The 6,000-nt window shown below is 46.5% G+C and overlaps 1 protein-coding gene across 1 annotated transcript in view; it reads right to left on the bottom strand.

The window, feature by feature from the left end:
- The window catches only part of TAOK3 (TAO kinase 3), a 182,228-nt gene extending 179,137 nt beyond the window's left edge, over positions 1–3,091 (bottom strand). Inside the window, exon 1 of the mRNA XM_032876176.1 lies at positions 3,000–3,091. The gene's annotated coding sequence lies outside the window, so the exon portion shown is untranslated. The remainder of the gene's footprint in view (positions 1–2,999) is intronic.
- Between the last annotated feature and the right edge of the window lie 2,909 nt (positions 3,092–6,000).

The following is a 6,000-nucleotide window of genomic DNA, read 5'->3' as shown; positions in this document are numbered from 1 at the left end:
AAAAAAAAAAAAAAAAAAAAAAAAAAAAAAGAACTCCAAACCAAAAGGACTTGCATTCACTTGTGGCTATAACCATTCACACGGACATGGAAAGCTCCTTCTTAATTTCCTCTTCTCAGTATATTTTTTAATTTGAAAAGAAATAGTTTAATGAGCACAGGCGTAATGACTTCACATATTTGTAGTTTCTCATGGTGTACTTTTCTTTTGTGAAATAAATGAAAATAAATTCCCACATAATTCCTACCCTCCTAACCCACCTTCTCATCACCCCAAGGTGTAAAAAGTCACTACAGGCCCTTCCTATCACTAAAAATTCTATTACAACGAATCTCTCTTCATCATTTCTGGATCAATACCATAACATAATGTGGTTGAAATGACTGCTTTAGTCATCACTCCAGGGAGTATCAAAACACTTTCTTTTCTTATAAGGAATTAAAATTAATGTTTTGTCCTAAGAAACTACCATCTGTACCAGTCAGAAATGAGCTAACAAGTATGATCAAAGAGCTTATCTGTTCAAATGTTTCTATTTGTAGAATTACTGGTCCTCAGATTCCCAATCCTTCCACAGACCATTTCATAAGTTATGGGCCCTATATAATGAATATATGCCCTTTGTAAATAACCTCTTTGTTTAACTGACTTTATTTTTTACTTGAATTTGACCTAGAGTTCTGGAAAAATAAATTTAGCATAAAAATCATACTTAATACATCTTAAATAAATTATAGCGTCATATTTTAAATTTGTATTCGCCGTTGTTGCTCTTCTTACCTCCCTGTTATTTCTTAGGGGAGGACTTCTAGTTGGTGGAATTTTCATAATCATATCCAGCTCCACACTCTCTGAAGTCATATAAGAACAGCTCTGTATCAGGTAATATCAAATAAAATTCCCCAAATGACACATGTCCTCTACTTACTATCACCCTGATGAAAATGACTTCAGTAACGTTTGTGGGGGATTTAAAAAGGCAGTTCTAAGTAAGCTTTCTCCATTATGTCTTTGGAAAATAAAGCAGCATTTCTTTCTTCCCCTTCGTTGAAGCTGCCCATTACTACACAAGGGCAAAAGTTCCTAGTAAGACCTAGTCTAAACCAGAAGCAAAGAAGGTATCTAAGTAACTGTGAAATGATAATGACATTCTCTGTTATGTTCCCCAAACCATTATCTTCTAAGTCTGCTCCTATAAAAAAAAGGAATTAGTTGCAAAGAGAAGGAGTGAGGAGGAAAAATACACAGAGAAAAAGGTTAAAAAATTCAGAGCAAAAGTGCTGGGCACAACTCTAACAAAGTGTGTGCATTTAAGAGAACATTTGAAAGTTAGTCAGGGTAGTATTCACATACCCTAAGTACTGTGAACAACCAGCCTGGTCATTAGTTTAATTTTCACATCCATCAAAGTAGGAGGCTACCCCCCAATTCCCACCACCTCCGTCTTTCCACTATTTGTTTCATCATTTTAATAGACACACACTTGGCTCCTACCAGGGCATAGTGTCTGGTTTAAACAGGCTTATCTCTCTGCTTAGCTTGTCCTAGAATTAAGCGCAAAGCTCAGTCCTGGTAGCTTTTATGATGAGAAATCTAATTGGAAAGTGGCTATTAGCCACTGTGATACCTCCTTTCAAAATTTAGTTTGACCTCCCAACTATCTCCCACACATCAAAGCCAAACAAACGTAGTGTACAGTTGATTTGAATCTAAAAACCTTTCTTAGCTCCCTGAGCTGAAATGAAAAATACAGGGACGATCACCAACGACATCCCAACTAAAATCCAAGACATGGGTCTCCCAAAGGATCCCTTTCCTTTTCAACTGCCTTGGGCTTGGAGAAGCCCTCTCTCCAACTTTCCACGTTCTCGTTCAGGTATTAATGTCAAGAAGCCCCTCACTTTCAAGGCATCCACGCCAAACTCTGAGAAACACATCAGAAGCCAGGGGGCCAGCGCGGAGAGAGGTCGGGCGGTCGGTTTCTCGCTCTTGCCAAGATCTCTGCGCTTCTGCCAGACCCTCCAGCCCTTGCGTTCTACTTAGGAGAGGATTCATTACATAATCCCTGCTCTACCGGAGCATAACACCGGGGCTCGGGCTGCCCCGTAACTCACACACCACCTTTGGGGAGACTGGCTGACTGCAGACCCTGCGAGCAGCACGCCTCCCCTCGCCGTGCGCTGCTGGCAGTCCCGACTCGCCGGGTGCAGCGACCCCGACCCAGACTCGCTCCCCCCTTCTCCTTCCACTCGCGTGCTCCGAAGCCCGTCTCCGGGTCTCCCTCACACTCGCTGTCACGACCCCTCTCGGGGGGGGGGGGAGGTGTCCCCCAGCAGGCTTGGTGTCCCAAGTCCTCTCGGGGTCCTTTCCCTTCACACCCGCTGTCCCAAGCCCTCTCGGGGACTTCCCCTAAACCCTCTGTCCCGGCCCCTCTCGGGGGGGGGGGGGTGTCCCCCAGCCAGACCTGCTGTCCCACGCTCTCTCCAGTCCCCTCTCTCCACACCCGCTGTCCCAAGCCCTCTCGGAGTCCCCTCTTCAGACCTGCTGTCCTGGCCCCTCTCAGGGCTCCCTCCTTCATACCCGCCGTCCCAAGCCCTCTCGGGGTTACCTGTCTTCAGACCCGCTGTTCCAGCCCCTCTCGGGGTCCCCTCCCTTCATACCTGTTGTCCCAAGCCTTCTCGGGAACTCCCCGTAGACCCGCTGTCCCAAGCCCTCTCGGGGTCTCCTGTCTTCACACTCGCTGTCCCAATCCCTCTCGGGGACTCCCTCTAGAATCGCTGTCCCCAGCCCTCTCAGGGACTCCGCCTAGACCCGCTGTCCTAAGCCCTCTCTCGGTTCCCGCTCAGACCCGCTATCCCGGCCCCTCTCGGGGTCTTCTCTCCCGGGTCCAGACAAACTCGCTCCCGGACTCCCGTCACGAGTCCTCCCCGACCTCACTCCACCCAGGGTCTCCTTGCCTCGGCTCACTTTGTCACCGTCCCGAGCCCCGGTGCTCTCACCTCAGACCTGCTGTCACCACCCGGGGCCCGGCGTCACCGCCGCCGCTTCCTCTCCCACACTTGTTCCCGCGTCGCTCTTCTGCCGCTTGTCCCCGGGAGGGTCCCCGGTTCGGGTCGCTGAGTGTCGAGTCCGGCCACGCGGAGCCTCCGCCGGCGGTCTCGGTATCGCGTCCCACTCTCTCACGCAGGACCCCGCCGCCGTCGCCGCCGGGCGCCACACGGACCCTCCCGCTGCCGCCGCTGCTGCTGTCCGAGGTGCGGCTCTTGCCAGGGGTGGCCAATCGCACCCGACTGCGACGAGCGCGCTCCGCCCCGCCGTCTCAGTTCGCCCGCCCCCTGCCCCGACCACGCCCCCAGCTCGGCTCCGATAGGCTCTCTACTGACCTCCCCTGACCGCGGGGCACTGGACTGGGGCCGGATATAGGTACTTGATTGGAAGTACCTGGGAGGCCGAGCGGTCGATGGCGCCTGAGGATTGGCGGAGCGGGCGGTGGGCGGGACGGGGCGGGGCGGGGTTTCCTAAGACGCGGAAGACCCTGCAACTTCAGTTACCCCGCGGGCCCGCCTGGGGTGCGGTTAGCCTTGTTTGTGCTGCACCAGGGTCAAAGTTCATGGCACTCCTCTGCAGCTTTACTTTTCTTGGAAGCCTCCCAGGGGCAAGGGCCCCTGGGACTCCCGGGGACCACCGTGTGAGAGCCTTTGAGGAAGTCCCCATTCTCCCATTCTTACTCAGCTCCCTAAGTAGTGATGCCATCAGTTAATAGAGCGTGTATTCACTCCGGACTTGTAAATATTTCCTGAATTTAAGTTTTTTTATATCTTTGGCAGGAGAGTTGCCCTTGCATTGCGTTCGACAGACGTCAGTTTAATGCTGTTGGGGGCACAAAGATCTTTATACGGGGTGCATACTGTGAGCAAGCAAGGCATTCCACACCGATGGGGCTCATTTTGGTAGGAACAAGGACAAAACTGGAGAAATAATCAGTTTGTGAGTTTTGCTAATCGTTTTGACAGTAGGAGCAGGAACTGTGTGGTAGGCTTCAGCGCGCTGATTCAGCATATTCGTTTCTCCAGGGCCAATGTTTTTAGTGATTCTGTGTGAACTAATGGCCAAAGTGCAACCTGTGGTTATCAGAGACTGGTCTGCCCCGGGGTAAAAGTGTGTCGTGTTACTGGGAGCCATTCTTTATATTTTTTGAAGCTGTATAGGTTGATTAAGTCAATACCAGAAACTGAAAACTGCTACTCTTACTCATAAACCCCAAAGTTGACGGACTTTGGCAATTCAGCATTTTATGAAGAAATGGTTTCCTTTCAGGCACACAGTTTGATGCTTAGCCTCATTCGATGTACGTAGGACTTGGCTCTCTGAAAACTCTCCATCATTAACTCTTGTGTTAACTCCTGCTGACAATCTGTGTCCTAAACACTGTAAGTGTTTTCCTAGGGTTTTACAATGATACTCCATTCCAGTTACAATGCTCCCCTTCAAACGGGGGTGTTTGGGTATGCAGAGAGGGCTGGTAGAAATGAAGCTGGCAGGACTTAATTTGAGTTCTGAAGTAGGTGCCTCCTGAGCAGTTTTGACTAGCATTTTGGAAAGGGATGAGAGATTTCAGTGTAATTCTGTGGGAACTTGATTTTAAAGGTCTAGAGAGACTATACAGAATTATAATACATATAAATACTTTTTAAGATTTTATTTATTTTAGAGGGAGCAAGAAAAGGACAGAGGGAGAGTCCCAAGAAGACTCCTTGCTGAGCACAGAGCCTGACCAAGTCAAATGCTCAACTGACTGAGCCACCCAGGAAGCCCCCAAAATTATTATATTCAACAACTATAAAGGTTAGGTAAGATGAAAGTCACAACAGAACTCTTCTGACTAGGTCCTCCTCTGAAAGAGCAAATTATAAATTAAGAGCTCATCCTACCAATAATGCAGCTGGAAATATAGATTGAAGAAATGGAGTAAGTTTTCACTACCAGTATTCAGTTGTGTCTATTCATATAAAAAAGAAATGCATGACCATTAACAGATGTTATTTGCAATCAAGTAGAAAGAAAACATAAGCAAGATAAAAATTCCATGTCTTGAAAAAAATCAATTAGCAACAAAGTCAATCTTTTTTTTTTTTTGATTCATTATATCAATGAACTCTAATTTCTAAAATGTTGGTGCTTTTTCTGGTCTATGATTATTGCTTCTGATGGAAACCCAACTTGCTCAATATAGCTGATTACAAATAATTTAGATGTGATCTAAAATAAAAATAGAAATGACTTCATCCTTTGGGCAAGAGGCTGTTCTAAAATCCTAGTTTAAATACAGATGGTGCATCTACAGTGAGCCTTGAGAATGTTATTTAGAAAGAGCTTCAGAAGATCTCTGAACTCACGGAAAGACATTGGAGCAGTCCATTTTAGAAATTGTTGAGTTTTGTTGGGTGGAAAGATCTCCCACAAAGAGCCAAGATTTTCATTAAGACAAGGTAGAAAATAAATGTTAAAATAAATGGGATGAGAGTAAATTTTTTTTTCACTTTGAGAAGACTCGGGGGTCCCATTCAGAGATGAATTTGGTCATGAAAGATCAGGATACTGGGGCCCACCCTGGCTTTTAGATCTGTTTTCAACCTTATTACTTGTAAGTTACTTATTCTATGGAGAATGGGATGCAACTTAAGAGGGCAGGGTTACTTTAGACAAACATCATAGCCTCTTTTCTTTACCCCTTTTCTTGCTACCCACAACTAGACAAGGGACATCCTAAATTTGTTCATTAAGCAAAGCTTATAACGCAGTGTCTCCTACTCAGAAGGAATCACATGAATTAATTTATGCAGGTATTCAGCTCTCTTGTTTTCTAAGTTTCCACATAGCACCTTCCTTATGTTAGCTTAATTAACTTCCTGCAAGCAGAATGTTCCACTTGCTCAGCTGAGAGATGTTAGCAAGTTATTGGTTGGGGGAAAGCACCTTTTAAAAAATTAATATTCTAAA

This window comes from Lontra canadensis, unplaced genomic scaffold (genome assembly GCF_010015895.1).
Source record: "Lontra canadensis isolate GAN:19392208 unplaced genomic scaffold, GSC_riverotter_1.0 scaffold58, whole genome shotgun sequence".
In the NCBI taxonomy this organism is placed as follows: domain Eukaryota; kingdom Metazoa; phylum Chordata; class Mammalia; order Carnivora; family Mustelidae; genus Lontra; species Lontra canadensis.
The sequence above is the reverse complement of the archived record's forward strand: the minus strand, read 5'-3'. Positions and strand labels throughout refer to the sequence as shown.